Source organism: Protopterus annectens, chromosome 12.part0 (assembly GCF_019279795.1).
Source record: "Protopterus annectens isolate FY-2018-M chromosome 12.part0, PAN1.0, whole genome shotgun sequence".
Classification (NCBI taxonomy): domain Eukaryota; kingdom Metazoa; phylum Chordata; order Ceratodontiformes; family Protopteridae; genus Protopterus; species Protopterus annectens.
In genome coordinates this window covers 1,551,741,617-1,551,760,685 of record NC_056746.1, presented here as the reverse complement: position 1 = coordinate 1,551,760,685, position 19,069 = coordinate 1,551,741,617, and the positions used below count along the sequence as shown (strand labels likewise).

The following is a 19,069-nucleotide window of genomic DNA, read 5'->3' as shown; positions in this document are numbered from 1 at the left end:
GAGACATACATGCACACACATACTTATGCAAATAAACACAGATATAGAAACACACACACACACACACTTGCACATACACACAAATAGCTGTAGACAGTGACCCACACAGAAAATGACACATACGTGCATGCACGCACACACACACACCACACACACACACACACACACACACACACACACACACACACACACAGAAACACACACATGCTGGCAAACACATGCATGCAAATAGCTGCAAACAGTAACTCACAAAAAATTACACATACATGTACACACACACACACACACACACACACACACACACACACACACACACACACACAAACACACACATGTTTCTAAATAGCTGCAGACAGTGACTCACACAGACAATGATTCGTACATGCACATACAACAAATACACATATGCATACAAAAAACATATACACATACAGACCAGAAAGATAGGCATACATCTAGTATCTGTACTTTCTGCATTCATATTCTCACTGTTCATATGCCCCAAAGGTTATGTCAGGCAGCAGTTATCCACCACAGGCAAACACATAACTTATAATCACAATAATCAATCTTACATACACACACACTCAAACCTTCACTCATACACAGTCACTGTATGCATCACACACATGGCCATGTAGACATACACTCGTTCACTCGTACACACGTATTCTACCACTTATCTGGAATTACAGTCTCAGCAAGGTGAAACTGCTTTGCTTCACCCTGTCCAGAATCCCTACAACTGAGAAGCATAAGAGCAAACTGTTAAGTGCTGTGTACATGTATACATTTTTTAGTAAGGAAGTCTTTAGAATTTGTGTTATGCAAGTTTCCCCAATCCCTTACTACAACATTTGCATATAGTGACAATGCTCTCATTTGTAGGAAGTACAAAGCTGTGCTACAGAGCAGTGAACTGACTATGAATGAAGACAGAGTTTCCTAGTACACAAAGCACCTTGTGTGGCTTTGCTTATCAGACAACTTGTCTATACATCACAGCCAAGATAGACCATGATCACTACCGTATAGATGGTAGCCATAGGTTTCAGTGCTAGAAAGCTTGGTCAGAATTTTTAACTTGAGACATGGTGTTCACCATGGGCAGTACAGAGTTGCTGTAGATCTTTGACAGCTCCATAGTCCCAGGCTTAATTCTGCCATCTAATCACTGTCCACAATGTGTTTGCATCCCTTATGTGTATACATGATTTTTCTCTAAGTACTTCAGTTTCCTTCTAAAAACATATTGGCTAACTGACTACAATAAACTCTTTGCATGCTTACATGTTGCATTTACCCTTGTAAAGGCAGTCCCCAGGATTCAAAAAGCTCTGTGCAAGAATAGGACTATTCTTGCACGGAGTGGTTTGTGCCCATTTAGAATAGCAGTGCGCCTTGCATATACACGAAAGGAACGCTGTTATTTAATCTAAATGGGCACGAACCAGCAGTGAACGCAGGGGGTGTGTGTCAGCAGTGCCTGCACATGTAACATGCCCTCTTCGCTCAGAAAGTGCCAGAACTTTGTAACACAGATGAGTGTGAAGTTATATAATATTAGACCCTAGCTCTAATATTATATAGTAAACGAGTGTCCACAGACACTGAAATGTAAGTAGCTAACATTTCAGTGTCCACGAACACTGGGAAAAAAAACACCTAGAAGGCAGCAGCCTTCAAGTGCACACCCCCAAATATATGCACTCTTGCCCTACATGCATGGAAGCAGTAGGGCAAGAGGAAAGCAATAAAAATTTAAAAACTTGTGTTTTTTTCATCAAATAAATCCAAAATTTAAGAGGTGCTCAGCTTGTTTACGCGGCGCGCCACTATGCTTAGCCTAGCTAAAATCCTGAAAATGATAGACAAGTGCTACTGTGATAAAAAGCTTCATCAAGCTGCTGTAGCGTAGTGGTACTGCTATGGTATAGCACACAGAGCATGCTCGGTTCAAATCCCCCCCTGTCAAATTATTTAATAAACGTTTAAAAAAATAAATGATAGATGTCAATCATATGGCTCACATATAGTACAGTAGGGGTGGGAATATGTAAAAAAGAATTTATAAATTTAATGAGGAAATAGATTTAAGCAATGCTTTGCTAGTATAAGCATCGGTTTACCTGTTTTCAGCTCTGCTTACCTGGTGTAAGCATTGCTATGTGGATTTCTGCAGAGCTAAGCATAGTTCAGCATATTAAAACCAGCCAATCAAGAAAAAGTGCAGGAAAACTGCCCTATTTAAACCGCACAGGCTGTAATGCAGCCATAACCATTTGGGATTGCTCACAGCAGGACCAAAATGTCTGGTGTGGGTGAAGGTGTGCACTTCCGAGCGCAAAATTGGGGCATCCAAGAATCCAGGGTCATGGTTGGGCTCCAAGTAAAAAAACATGATGGCAGGCTGCTGCAGGACCAGTACTAGGGCTTGCAGTACAAAGCAGAGGCCTGGGACCAGCTTGCACATGATCTCACCAATGCCACTGGCATACTCAGGACTGGTGAGCAGGTATGTTACTATCATAATAACCTGAAGTGAAGGAGCAGGATGTCCCACATGTTTATAAGTATGCAGTCTTATGTATGTCTAAGTATGGAAGAAGTTCAATGTATGACCGTGTGGGTGTGATTAATGTGTGATGTCTCCCCATACAGCTGCTGCGGAGATGTCATAGAATGTTGAGGCTCATGTCCAGTGACTGGCCCGGCTGTGTCGGCAGTATGGTGAGTACAGAATACCCATGACTATTCATAGGTTCATAGGTAGGTGCTAGGCTATCGGCCCTAGGGCCCATACAAGTCTAGCCAAAAAATGTACCCTGGCTTTCGCCACCCAAGAAAATTATTTTCCTATGCGCCTGTTGAGCAGAGCCACAGAAGTGATCCCCGGTGTGAATTTCCCATTTCCCATCCAATCATCAAGATTTTTCTTGAAGAGTGCTAATGAGGAGCTCTGTTTGACATAGATAGGTAGTCTGTTCCAGAGTATGGGAAGTCTCTGGGACAGGAATCTATCCCTCCAGCATGTTCTGTTTATTGTGGTGACAAGGTTAAGGTCCCTAGAGTGTGTAGCTCGGAGGGATTGGGATTTCTTTAAGTGGAGCATGTCCAACAGCTCTGGGTTTGACATAGCTTTGTATGTTAGACAGAGATCGCCCCTGAGTAGGCGATATGTGATGGAGTAAAGCTGTAGTTTTTTGAGACGGTCTGCATAGGGCATCTGTTTGAGGCCAGTAATCCTCTTTGTGAGGTATTTCTGTGGTCTTTCCAGTTATTGTAGATGTCTTGTGAGGTACATACCAAAAGGGGCGTTGTACTCTATAATGGGTCTAATGAGTGATGAATAGAGGGGAACAATGACCTCTTTTTTTCTGGATGAGAATCCTTTTGTGATGAGATGAGCCACGCAGGATTTCCTGACCACTGTGGCGATGTGATTATCAAAGGAGAGACTACTGTCCACCTGTGTCCCAAGGTCTCTTATCACATTTTCGGCATTAAGTAGACTACCAGCTATGTGGTAGTTCATGGGTACAGAGTTTTTACCAAAGGGGATGACAATGCACTTTTTGGCATTGAGCTTCAGGCCATGGCTTTGACACCAGGCATCTGTCTCAGTGAGGCCCTTTTGTAGTTTGTCCACATCGTTAAGAGTTTTGATTATGGCTCCTAGTTTGCAGTCATCTGCAAACTTTGTTAGCCAAAGACCTTCTATGTTGGCCTGCACTTCAGAGAAGTAGATACCAAACAGGAGAGGACCCAGGATTGAACCCTGTGGTACTCCACTTGTCACTGGTCTGATGTTGGATTTGGAATCCGCTACTTTCACAGTGTGGGTTCTGTCTGTGAGCCAGTTGACAACCCATCTTGTGACATAGGGATTTATACCTAGTTTAGTGAGCTTATCTATGATTCCAGAGTGGGGGATGGTGTCGAAGGCCTTGGCGAGATCTAGATAAGCTGTGTGAACCATCTTACCATCATCTATGGCTTTGGTGACTGCTTCAAAGAAGTCAATCAGGTTTAGGAGACATGATCTGCCTTTTACAAATCCAAACTGAGTAGGGTCCAGGGTTTGGAGATTACCAATGTCCTTGTTTATGAGTTCCATGATGATACATTCCATGGCCTTGCAGACCAGGCTCGTCAGGCTAATGGGGCAGTAGTTCCCGGGGTCCGTCGTGGCTCCCCCTTTGTGGAGTGGGATAACTGTCACGGTGCGCCATTCAGTGAGTACAAAGCCTGAGGTGAGGCTATGATTGAACATGGTACTTAGGTAGGGTGCCAGTTCATTCTGTAGTTCATGTAGAACACAGCCTGGGATATTGTCAGGTCCCATGGATGCTGTGTTCTTGGCTTTGGAGAGTGTGCTTTCTACCTGTGCAGCCGTGATTATAGGAACTTTGCATTTTTCCGGTATACAGATGGGCTCTCTAAGGGGTGAGAGGGGGTTAAGGTTAGCACTGAACCTGTCTGCTAGGATGTTGGCAATATCAGTTGGTTCTGTATATTTAGTGCCATTATGCTGTAACTCAGAGCTGCACTGAGCTACACTGAGTGTTCCCATTTAGATTCTTGACATAGCTATAGAATGCTTTGTGGTTGTCTTTAGAGTCAGTGGCAATTTTGTTTTCATAACTAGCTTTGGAGGATTTTATGAGGGATCTCAGCTTCTTACTGAGGTTGACCAGGGAGTTCCTCCAGTCATGGGATTTTACTCTTTTTTGCAACAGTTTCTTTCTTCTGTTGTAGAGTTTGTTTATGGCAGAGGACCACCAAATTGGCTTCCTTTTTTTGGAGGATAACATCTTGGTTCTATTAGGGATAGCATGATCCATGCATTCGTGTAAGTGCTTATAAGTGCATTTGTGTAGGACTTGGCAGTCATACTTCTATTGTCCGTCTGCATGGGTGTCATGAAGTTTGCCACTTCTGTCTTAAGAAGTGTGAAGTTGGCTTTTGAGAAGTTTTTTATGATGGTTTCCCTAATTGGGGCTGGGGGTGGGATGTGGATGTCTAGGCTGATTAGCTTGTGGTCGGACCTGACCAACAAGGAATTGACCTCTGGTGTGGAACACCGGTTTCCCATGTTGGTGATGACCAGGTCTAGGATATTGCTGCCCCTGGTGGGGGTGTGAATAAGTTGATCCAAGGCGTTGGAATTTATGAATTCTAGAAAACGTTGAGCAAAAGAGTTGGTACATGAGTAGTTTTCCCAGTTAATGGTGGGGTAGTTGAAATCGCCCATTATTAGGTTGTTGGGTTGTACCCTAATACTTTCCAGTGTATCAAGAAATGAGGAGTGTGAATCCTGGGGCATGGTGGAGGGTCTGTAGCAAGCTACAATTTGGATTGCAGTCTTGCCCAGAGTTAGTTGCACTTGGATAATCTCGGATGCATTATGCTGTGCAACTAGCCTGGAGGTGTGGATATCCTTAATGAATATGGACACGCCTCCGCCTTTAGTGCTTCTTTCTGGGTTAGGTGGCCGAAAGGTGTGGTATGAATTGAAGCCTAATTAGGAGTAAGAAATCAAAATTATACTAATGGTAGTACCGCCTGTATATATAACTATGCTGTAAAAGTCAGGAATAAATGCCTGTGTCAGGCTGCCAGTGTTACAATGGAGTATTTCCAGCTGCTATGTAATACAGATGTCAGTAGCAAACAAGGTACAATATGCAGGAGAGGAATATTAGAATATGTATGAATGTGTCTGAGTGAACCTGCCAAGAATATGCCATGTCAGGGCTACTGTAACAGTTAGAAATTAAAAGCATTCCCCTGTGCAGATCATGCAGGAATATTAATTGTGGATTTCTGAGTTATACACAGATATGTATGTCAAAACTAATAAAGGTGATCCAAAATACTGCTGTGTGTCATCTCACTTGTACCTGAAAAATAGAAATGTGTATGTCCTGCAGAATGCTTTAACTGAGGTGAACTGAGTTAGCACTGCTTGTCTGCATACTTTAGAATAGGCATGTCAAATAACTGAAAAAAAGCAACAGTACGTATTGCCATCCGAATGTGTTTTACTTGTTTGTCTGCCAGCAGTGTCTTGTGTTAACCTTTCAATTTCAGCTGTATGTAGCTGTGAATGTACTGAAAAATGTATAAGGCTAGCAGGTGCAGACTTAAAACCTACACTGTGTACTCAAGAATCTAAAGAGCAGTATGTAGTTGTAAAACAGTCAAATGTGCAATCCAGCTAATGTGCACGTTTCACAAACAGTGACACAAATGTCTGTTGTGCATGCATAATGTGTACTGAAAATGGGAAACAAATAATGCAACATGTCATAATAAAAGTACTGTGCACAAAAATGTGTACTAGATAGAAATGTCACAAACAACACACAGCATCTCCCCAGTAGCTCAGTCTGATAGGAACTAGCCCTATAGTTCAGTTTTGTGCACACACACACCATGGTTCAAATCCAGGGACCACTACTAACATCTCAACTGCAATCTGAATAGAAAAAGTAATGTACTGCAATACATAACATTTTCCATACAGGGCACACAAGTAAAGAAATCTGAACAGAAATACTAGCATGATGTGTATAACTATGAAAGGTGTACAATTGCTGTGTTGATCAGGCCCAGTCCTACAAATAGATGCAAGCTAGACATCCACACTCGGCAGTCTGGCCCAGACAAGCCCCTCAAGTGTCATGATGTCATGGATAGTTTCCCCATTCACCAAGAAACCTGCATACAGAGAATGTCACAGTAGATGAATGTGAAAGGCACAATACATACTCCAATGCCTGCAACTAATATGTGAATCTTAAATATGTGTAGAAACAGCAACGTAATGTGCACACAGTTCATCTGCACAGGGCCCGCAGGTAAAGAAATTGGTATATAAACAGGTCTGGTGTGTATAACTAAAATAAGGGTACAATTGCTCTGTTGATATCTACAGCTGTTGGTGTGCTGTAGCAGCCCCATGGCCCAGGTAGAGTGTAAGTGTGGTCAGAATGTAGAGTAGTGACAAGTAATGTACTGATAAATATACTTAATAGCAGTTGTCAATTGAATCTGTTCCCTTCCCCCACCACTCAACTGATCCAACCATCACACTGAAACTAACATGGGTATGTTCCTAAACAAACATCTACTGTTGGGACTGTTGTTCCATTTGGTTTATCATTGTTTATACTCTGTGCATACTAATATTCCCTGTTGAATAATCATTTTATTGCCTGCCTGATATACCACTAACTGGCATGCTGCTGCTACCCTGAATGCCATTCCATATATGCATGGGTTTTGTTTGCTATGGCACTGTTATGATCGCACTGTTTTGGGTAAATGGGAATATCCATGCATGCTATTTTTGACTAATGTTGTAATGTGTTGTGCATGACTAACCAATATTAATTGTTAATTTTCAAACCATAGCACATATGGGAACCTCTCCCACCCCACCTGGCTGAAGCACCGGGTCCCAGTATGTCTGGGACCCAACCCAGACCTCCTTCATCTGCTGGTCCTGCACCACCCTCAGGTGGAACTGCTGCAGGGGATGGGACTCGCCCCCCCCCCCAGCTAGTGGGTGCACTGAGGATGTTGTCACCCAGGATGAGGTCTGTGGCATGGTGCACAGTGTCCTCCAGATGAAGCTGGATGACCCCCTGCACCAGGTGGAGGCCAGACTGGTGCAGCTAGAGGGGCAGGTGGCCCCTCCAGCCCAGCCCCCAGCACAGCCACTTTCAGGGCTGTGAAGAAGTAATGGTGACTGCCATTGGGTGGGGACATCAGTGCCACTATTCCCATCTTGGGGGCTCATGAGCCTCGGATTCCCAAACACTCTTCTCGTCAAGGTGTTTACCCCCCCATGTGTCGTAGACAACCCCTGTCTGTTTGCAAATGCAACCTCTCCTATCAAATCTCTCTCACCACACCTACCAATAATCCTTCCTTAACATCCCACTCTCACCTTAAAAAAAAAGGGCATCTATCCCACAAAATAAATCACGTCCCATACATAGTTCTACATTTCATCCAGAGACATGTACCCATCGCACAATCTAACCCTACTAATCATCCATATTGTATGATGCCCACATACCACCCTGTAGGGTGTGAGGCTCCAAATTTTAAATTGCCCACATTGAAAGCAGCTGTTGCTGCCAAAGAAATGCAGAGCTATGGTCCTTTCCTACACCTGTCCTGCACATCCCTACTTGTTTCTCCTCTTGTTTGTCCCACTGCTTACCACAATTTCACCACTTTCTTATCTCCCTTTTTTTCTTTTCTTTATTTGAAATTAGCATGGGTTTAAGTGGCCATAAGCGGCTGATAGTGGGTGTAAGTCAAGCTAAGATCACGTAAACGTCTCTTAGCTCCATGCAAACCCACTTACAACTGCTTTAAAGTGCCTTAATTACTCTGTCTCCAACAGCCCCTGTTCTGCCCAGCAACAAAATAATCAGCCATTGCAACTTTCTAACCCAGGACCCTGCACACTATAGCCAAAGTGATTTACCACTAACACATTTCAGATGTAAATAAATCTGACATTTTCTCAAACATATCTACCAGCACACTCATTTAACAGTAGGGGAAATGTATGTATATATGTAGATGTATATAGCTGTAATGTAATGCAGCTAACATTGTTAGCAATAGGCCACCAATGATAGTGTTTCAACAAGGAACATGACTAGAAACACATTGCACTATTTGTCGTATAATACAATATATGTCCCAGTAGGTTTGCTGTAAACATACCCGTTGAGTTGTGTGTTCAGATTATTGTTGCAGATATGGTGAAGGGGAGACAGGGATGTCAATTAACAACTATTATATCCTTGTAATATGAGGTCCTCAGACCTTTTTTCCTCTTTATGTCTTTCAGGCACCATGTCTAGAGAGCAGCTGCCAGTTTATCCCCCCCAGGAAAATGTTGTGATATTCAATTACCTTGTGCAGTACCACCACACGCTCTTTGGCCATACAGCCAATGATGTGCAGGAGAGGACTGCCCTGTGGAATGAGCTTGTCCACAGGGTAAACATTGTCAGCCTGCATAACCACAAAATGAGCAGGTCCGACATTGGTGCACTAACCTCATCCCCCATGCCCATCAGCGTGCTGCTGTAGTTAGGAGGGACCAGCTAGCCACAGGGGGGGTCATGCCATCCAGCCCCCCCTACACATTCTGGGGAGCTCCTCGACACCCTAAGGGCACCTGCCCACCAGCAAAGCCAAGACCCAGCTGATAGCATTGTGGAGGTGGATGCTATCCACACAATGGACAAGGAGCGTGCAGGTAAGGCCACAGGGCACATCAGTAGACCACTGTTGCTTATCCATCTGCATCTGTAGAGTTTAATAATGCATTTGTGAGATAAAATATATATTGTCTGTTGCTGCATTGTAGTAATGAACAGATGTGCATAACCTGTAGTATTGCGGGTTTGTACTGTTGATGTACTGAAATGCTGCTCCCACCCTGTATCAATGCCACATGTGTGGCTACTGACATCACATCTCTCACACAACTATGTAGGTCCCTCTGGTATACCTCTATACATATATATATATATATATATATATATATGGGTCCTCTTCGGCCGAGACCATATGATCGACATTTGAAATGTCGAACATGGGGAACCGTCATTCCTCTACAGTGCGGAATGGATAGATTTCCACTTCCGCACTGTAGTGCGATCTCGGAGTTGGAATATTTAAGTTCTGGGAGAGTGGGGGCGGAGCCCCCAATGGGGGTGCAGGGGGGGCCCCCTGCTAGCAGTGTTAAGTAAGTTTTTTGTTTTGTTTTTTATGTTCTATTTGTATGGTCGACATTTCAAATGTTGATCATATGGTCTCGGCGATATGAATATTGACATTGTGAAATGTCGACCATAACTAGTAGACCCATATATAGATATAGATGTATATATATATGTGTATATATATATATATATATATATATATATATATATATATATATATATATATATATATAGATCCCCTACACTACATGACACACCACAAAGCCGACACCAAAAGACCGACTACACACAATACCGACAACGCACAAAACCGAACACCATAACACCAACACCCAAAACACCGACACACAAAATGTAAACTACACATTACACACAACTATACATGCACTAACCTTAACCCAAACCCTAACCCTAAGGTCCGACACAACCGCACACTTACCCTACCCGCACCCTAACCCTAACTCACTTAACCCACCCCTAAACCTACAGTCCGTCACTATCGCACACATACCCTACCTGCACCCTAACCCTAACTCACATAACCCACCCCTAAAACTACAGTCCCTCACTATCGCACACTTACCCGGCCGCTCCCTAACACTAAATCCCTCACTCTATCGCACACTTACCGAGTCGCGCTCACACCTTGTCCATGTCATTGTTTCGTCTGTCGGGATCTCACCTTGTCGATCATCTGCGTCATCGGTCTTCTCGTCTCCTTCTGTAGAGTGTCAGCCTTCTGGCGTGTCGGTGTACTGAAGGGCACCCATATATATATATATATATATATATATATATATATATATATATATGTATATAAAAAAAAATATATATATATATATATGTATATATATAAACATATGTCCATAACATGTAATGGCGTCATACCTCAGCACCAATAGTCACAACCTCTTAGTGCAAGGAGATATCATGTAAGTATTACAGGTATAAATGTTGAATGTTGCTACTGTAACAGGGGTTGTCTTAACAGAAATGTGTGGGAAGTCACATCTGATATTGACATGTATGCCATCAATTACTGACAGACATAATAAAAGCATCATAATGCAGTACCACTCAAATCACAGTAATGATCCTGTGGAATACAGCAGGGATATCACCAATAAAAGTGGACAGTCTGACACACTCTGGTCATTCCAGAAATATACACAGAACCCCTTAGTACAAGATGTGTGGACCAAGCCTGACAAAGTGGATGTTTACAACCATGTAAATGGGGATATCATGAAAATATTGGAATAGATAAGCTCACACTGGTTATGCATTCACACACTCCTGTCTGTCCTGACACATAATAACCAGAGGAGCAGAGGTCACAAGCCCACATACTATCCACTAGTTAGTGACATACATCTGTCCAGCATCCCACTGCTTTGTCAGAAATACACAACAGTTATGGTGGCCCGGCAACAGTACATCTGACAAATATCTGGACATAACATCACACTGAGTAAATACACTGAGCTGCTAGGCATGTTACAAAGCACTGTGCAAACAACAGGCAGACTGCCACAACACTGGCCTACATTTCTTATGGGGGAATACACATGTACTTGCAAATATAGCAGGCTCTACAGGCATGTAACAGCATGGAGTAACATACACCTGTGTGAAAGTGCATACCCACAACCAGTCTGAACACAGCCACATTCACAAATGGTAAGCATACTTAATATTACAGAAGATGGACTATGTGAACAACACCATCTTCATATGTGCCACTCACATACTAACCCTACATATACTGGGTCAATACACAGTGTATTCCAATGCCTGACTGGGGTATGGGACATGTGTCGGTCTGGCCCTACAAACATGCACGCCGATAGGGTATCATACACTGGAGCAGCATGCAACATCAGAACAGTACCAAGAACAATGACATCTACCACAGTCTGTACACAGGCCAAGGTACATATTCACAATACACACTCTGTCAACAATCACTAAGTACACCGACCTCACTACTGTACACACTACAACAGAATTCCCAGGTTTTGTCCTCAAATATAAGGCCTACTATACATAACTTGTCTAGCAGACTGATATCTCACTGGCTTGTTATTAGGTATGATGCCAGTAAATAATGATGTACTGAACATATGCAACTCTTACTGAATGACATATGTACAAAGGTTGACAGTTGTGGCTGGAGGCACAAACACAGGGCCAGTATTGACATGTTGCTGTGATAAACCCATGCATTTACTGGTGTAACAGAGTTTGTTGTGACATATGTCTTCTGAGGGATATGAAGTCAGTAACTGACATGGATGTCAACATGTACTGACTGCAATCCTCAGAGTATGCTACTGCATTTCTAAAGACAGGAAATGTGTGAGTAACACAACACATGTAACACTCCAAACACTGACCAGTCTGCAGATAGCCCTACAGGTGAGAGTTTCCTCAACCATATAACACTGTCATGACAGATATTAAATCATGTAGAACAGCCATATCCACACAAACCCTGTTAAACCAACATTACTTCAAATGTAAAAGAGCAATACTTACATTCTGTCCCCATGTCTGGAACATCCCCATCCTGTCTGTTGGCCTGTCTCCACAGTGTATGTTGTAAGAGGTATATCCAACTACCCTCTGTCATGCTGTTTGTCAAACACCCACATGAAGTCCTGCTCACAGTGAAGGAAAAAGGCCAACACCCACATGAACTGCTTAGTTATAGGAGTGTGTTTCCATGCAATTGGCTAGAGGAATGATACCACAGCTGTTCCACATGCAATTAGCTAGTGGGGACTGCAATTCATGCACAGGCCACCAGCTGATCATGAGCATCACTTACAAAACTCAAGCTGCTGCCTAAGCAAAGCAGGTGTACTTTTCCACATCCACCAGAGAGGGAGTGAGAGAGACAGAAAGAGACAAAGTAAGAAAGGAAGGGAGTAGGAGAGTAAGAGCCAAGCATGTTTGTGTATGATCCATGGGTGGAGAGTAGTATCTGGGCATTATGACGGTTGCCTATATTGTGTACTAATCCATACTGTCACATGGTAATTGCTCATGGCTGTACACATTTATGGCTGAGGATTGTCGACAACAATCTCTACAATGTTTGGAAAATGTTGGCCTTGTAATGTTGACAATGGGACATGTAGTCCCTCAATATAATGATATGGCAAGCCCCACACTGCAATGGACCCTGTCATTACACAATCATCCCAACACCCACACAGGACAATGATAACACGCACACAACCAAACACTTACTAGTACTGAGTTTCAAACCCCTACCCGACTATGTATTGCTATTACATTGTTACACAGTTATTGCATGCAGCATGGAGCTTACATGTTGGAGAGCTGTCCAAAGGTATCTTTGAAGGTGAGTGACATCAGCAACAGTGATAAAGGAGGGATAAGGGATGTGTAGTACGTATGACTGTCCACAAAAGCAGGTGTCAAGGAAGACACAACCACAGTCTCTCGGAGAATTACACACATTAGCACAGTTGGCAGGGTCATGATTAGAACTTCTGCCTAACTAGTTTGTTACACTACAGTATTATATAGTTATCACACATGCCACAGAGCTTATCAAGCTGATACATGGCCAAAGGATTATTTCAAGGTGACTGATATCAGCAGGTGTGCTACAGTAGGGCAATGGGAGGTGTAGTGAGTGTGAATGGCTTCAAAATCATTAATACACACATGCACACACACACACACACACACACACACACACACACACACACACACACACACATACACACACTTGCCAGTACTGACATGCATGGGTTCATTGCTTCACAGGTGTGTAGTAGTTGACTGTGCCAGAAGGCTGCACAAGGATAGGCAAAGGGAATTCCTTGGCATCAGGCCACATGACAATGGTCTTCAGTGTGGCTCATGGGTGTAGTACCTGGAATGGCCCACATAGGTGGGTATTGTATTCACCATCCACTCATCTGGGTTACTATTGTGGGTGGCCAGTGCTTTCCAATGCTTGCCATGTATATGATCTATATTCCATAATATGGACAGTGTCTGGGTTATCCACATGTCCCACATGCATGTTCTGTGACATGGAGAAGTGTACTTGGGGTCCCTGGATCAAGTTATGTGGAAAGATTGTTATCATCTGATGTGGCATTCCTGACCTCATGTGGTGAAACCTGGCTATAGAACTGAGGTCGTGCCTGAACCTACATTGACAGCATGATACAGGTATTCAGTGGAATTAGTGGCATCTGCCCATACAGGGCATGTGTTTAAGGCATGGCATTCCCTTTGTGGGTTACATTTGCAGACACTACAGTTGTTGTAGGTGTCCAGTGGGGAACATAGCAAAGGGCCACTGTAAGCATTTATTTGCCTATTGTAGGGATGGAACAGGGTGCCATGTCCTTTTACTTGCTGGATAACACACAGTCACATGTTACACATCACAGTACATTCTGATGTCAGTAGCAGTGTTGTGCTCAACAGGCATGTAGTCTACTGCAATCACACCGTGGATACTATCTGTGGGCAATATGCAGGGAACTACCATATAGCGTTTGTTGCCTAGCCAAGTGTGTTTGTGTATGAGATATGGGTGGAGGGTGTTCTCTGAATAATACAAGGGTTGCCTATATTGTTCACCAATCCATAATGTCACATGTATTGCTATGGATTGTCTACACCAGCCTCTCTGCTGTTTGACATCTGTTGTCCTTGCAAGGTGGACATTGTGACATATAGTAGGTCCTCAATATAATAATTTAGCAAAACCCACCCCACAATGCATCCTGTCATTACAAAATCACAGCAACCTCCACACAGAATACCGATGACAGACGCACACACATTTGCCAGTACTGAGATTTAAACCCCTACTTAGCTATGTATTGCTACTACATTGTACCACATTTATCACGTGCACCCTGGAGCTTATTGGATGGATGTTGTGACAAGGTACTTCTAAGGTGAGGAACATCACCAGCCCTTGTAAACACTGGCACTGGTTGATGTAGTGGGTCAGAGATCCCAAAAATAATTTTACCCTAATCACACATTTACATTTGCCAGGGGTGAAGTTCAAACCTCTATCTAACAACATTTATGGACCATTATGTTACACATTTACCACTCACCTGACATGGTTTAGGCTTCGCAACAGGTACTTGTAAGGTGGATGATATCTGCAGGACTGCTAACATCAGGCTCTGAGATGTGTACTGGCTGTAACTCGGGACAAAATCTTTGAGATACACACACAAACACTTGCCACAGATGAGATTCAAACCCATAGCTGTAGAGTTACTGCTATGGCATAGTCCTGCATTTATGGCACACACCACAGAGCTTATAGGGCTAGCCATTTCAAGGTAGATGACATCATCAGGCTTGCTTAAGTAAGGCAATGGGAGGTGTAGTGACTGTAAATGGCCTCAAAAGCATTACTCCTTGAACACACGCACACACACACACACACACACACACACACACACACACACACACACACACACACACACGCACACACAAACACACATATACATAGTTGGCATCTCTGGGATTAGAGCTCCTACCTAACTAGTATGTTACGCTATAGCATTACATAATTATTGCACGTGCCACAGAGCTTATAAGGATGATTCTTGTCCAAAGGGGTATTTCAAGGTGACTGACATCAGCAGGCTAGCTAAACTAGGGCAATGGGGAGTGCAGTTTCTGTGAATGGGCCATAAACCATTCCTCGGAAACACACACACAACACTCAGTCACATGCAACTTTACATTTGACAGGACTGTGTATATGACTGCTAGATGAAAAATGACTTATACTGTCATGTTACACAGTTATCACAAGCACCACAGACACTATAGTGCTGAGGGATACCAGAAGCAAATGTCTACAGTGATAGACATTGGCACATCATGTGATATTGGCCAAATGGATGTGTGGTGGGTGGGACAGGCCTCATGATGGGAAGATCTTTGTCACTGTCTGTCTCTCTCTTCCCCACATCTCTGTTTGTTTATATTTGATCTATTATAGTGTGTTGTCCTTGGATATATGTGTGTATTCCTATCCGATGTGTGTGTGAAGTATGACTGGTGTGCAATGTGGTATGTGTGTGTGTGTGTGTGTGTGTGTGGGTGTGTGTGTGTGTGTGTGTGTGTGTGTGTGTGTGTGTGTGTGTGTGCGCGTGCCCAGAAATCCATGATTGACAGATATGTATAGTCCACTGTTGTCAGACATGGGCTTCATTTCTCTAAGTGTGGAAGCATGCCCAGTATGACCTTCTGTATTGACTGTGTGAATCCATTCCAGGTAGGCTGTACTCCAGTGCAGGCATTTGTGTTCTACACCTACAGCTAGCAACCTTTTTCTGCAGGATATCTGTAGATAGGTTGACAATATGGAGTCACAATGGGCAAAGGATAGTGGGATACTGTAACTAATCGTGTCTGTGCTGCTTGTGCTGCATGGTTTTGGTGTTAGCAGACTATTCAGACATATGTACTGTTTTACACTGTGATGTGTTATTTCATCAACTACTGGCAGATATACTTATTTGTTCACAGTAATTTCCTGGGGAATATAAGATGAATGAAGCTGTGTCCAGTATTGTGGTCAGCAGCTTACATATTCCTGCACACTCATGCCATTCTGGAGGGGGATCTGCAGACACTTGCTGATAGGTCTGTGTAAATGGTCCAGCACCTTGGTACTATGGTGGCTGAGGATCCCCTACTTGTACAGCTATTGACATAACAGAATGGCCATATTCTGCTGTGGCCATACCTCTCAGCTGTACAGATTCACACCATTTACCCAGAGGCAGGGCTCAAATATCTGGTCAGTTCCCCTTCACATTGTGGTTTACAAGCAGGTTTGTAGCCACCCATTCCTGGGTTTGCAGGTAGGGATAATATGGGCACACATCAGAGTTTCAGACTTCACACACTCCATGGCATCCATGCTTCTACCCCCATCTGTTATTCTATCCTCTTCCTAACATTATGCTAGCAATATCTAATAAGTATCCCTATAGTTATCCCTTCATCCCAGCGGTATGTAGCAGTTGGTTCACAGTTCATGCAGTAGGACATGGTGGGCATGCTACTAGGATTTGTCAACATGGCCTTGCATTTGTGTTCTGTGGACTGTGTTATGTCGTTTTTTGGGACTCAATGAGATGACATACATTGGCAGTACGGGTGAGGCACAGGTCTTTGACAGAGGACTGTAGGGCATTTGGTAGTGATGCAGGCCATCTGTAGCAGGCCAGTGCATTCTGTCACTCCTACAGTCCCAGGCTGCAAGCCACTGGATTCCTCTGGGGTGACAGGGTAGGTGTGAAAGGTGTTAATGGCAATAGTTTCTGTCTTTATTAATCCATTGGTGTGGATGCTGGCAGGGTGCTGCTTACAGCTAGGGACACACCTGCATGGGACACCTCTTCAGCATGCTGCATTCTGTGGGTATTTCCATACAGAAATGGGTATCATACTATACTCATTCCCAACAGCAGGGATATGACCTGTGATGAACCTGTGGCTGATGGTGGGGTGAGCTGAGTGTATGTGTGCTATGGAAGTTTCTTGCAGCTGACTCACAGATATATGTGGGGCATTCCCCTTATCCTGGCTTGTGCAGGAACATCAGCAGTTTCTCAGTACATCATAACTGTACCGTTTGTGGTCTGCCATTGTTTGGCCAGACTACATTGGTATTCCATACTACACAGACAACTAATGTACAATTCCAAAGGTGTGTCCATTTGACAGTTACATTTGATATACTCTGTCTCGGATACTTCCACCTGTGTACTGTGTGTATGTCTGGGCCCATATTCATGCCATATCCATCTTTCAGGTGGTGACAGATATTATATCCGAACAATTAGTATGGATTACTGCTAGATTGGGTCTTGCTGGGATGCATTGTGTTTGGCACTGCAGTTGTCAGAACTTGGCCCTATCATCAACAGTACTGGCCATAGGCCACCAGGACACAACCATCTATGCCTACATGTTGACCACTTCCACATAATATACAACACACAACAACCTAAAACACAGAGCCCTGCATATTGTACACATGCAGCAATTTATCCTGCTAATTTGGCCAGCTCGGATAATCTGTGCTCCACTGTTATTATACCCACATGTACATGTTACTACATTTCTACATAGGATTGTTTGGGGGGGAGGCGCACCTGACAACTGTACACATTTGCTATGACTGTACTGGTATTTCAGGTACTGTGCTGGCTTCCATTTCAATCTGTATTCTGACCTATCATGCAGACTAGAGGCATATCAGTGGTGTACAGATCTTAAGTTTTATTGACCTATATTTCAGTGTCAGACTTCTTACCCTTCAAAACTAACATCCAACTGCCTGACCTGTTGTAGTCTGTCTGTGTAGGTCTGGAGGGGGGCTGTTCTCCATTGCCATCAGTCAGAGGCCTTAGCACAACCTTTCTTTGTGGCTATCTACACCTGTCCTGCTGGCTGAGATTGTTGTTAGGTATGTGAGCCTCACTGACATCCATGTGTGTGTCCTATGGACACACATTTGGTCCACCACATGTCCTGCAGTGGGATTTGTCACCTTGTCCAGTACTGCCTACTATGTTGACACCAGCATTTGTTATGGATTTCATGCTGCCATATACGTGTCTACTATCTTCTGCAATCCCATTCAGCCACCGATTCCCTTGCATGCTCACATCCATACCATAGATACAAGTAGCAGAACATACTACTCCATTCAGCAATTGATAGCCAGAGTGACTTACCTTGTGGCTATGTCAGTATTGAGGATGGTGCTGGAGGGCTGACTATGTCAGATGCACATAGTACAATCCCTATACATGGTTAAGTACAGGTAGTGTCATGTTTGGCATTCTTTTTACTGTATGTGAGAGTCAGAGAGAGGTGTCATTCCTTGGGTTCCTACTGTGTCAGTGTATGTGCTATGCATTGCCTCTTTGTCAGTTCCTGGGAATACTAGGCACACCTCCTTCTGCCTACAGGGGCAAGCTCAGGTTGTTCCCCCTCTGAGTCAGTCTGCCTGTGCTGGCCTTGGCAATGCAGGGGGGCTGTGTGGCCCTGCCCCATGCTGTTCCTGCTGCAGCTGTTTCCACAGGATCATATTGTGTAGCATGGCACATACAATGAAAATTTTGGTACATGTAGCTGGAGAGCACTGCAAAGCTCCACCGGATATGTCCAGGCACCGGAACTATGACTTGAGCATCCCAAACACATGCGATATTATGATTCTGGTTTGTGTGTGTGCCTCATTATGGAGTTCTTGTTCAGGT

General features: G+C 43.6%; 1 protein-coding gene across 1 annotated transcript in view; it reads right to left on the bottom strand.

Annotated features, from left to right (window-relative positions):
• LOC122817288 (medium-chain acyl-CoA ligase ACSF2, mitochondrial-like) overlaps nt 1-19,069 on the bottom strand; it is a 1,483,010-nt gene that overhangs the window by 547,420 nt on the left and 916,521 nt on the right. The window lies entirely within an intron of this gene.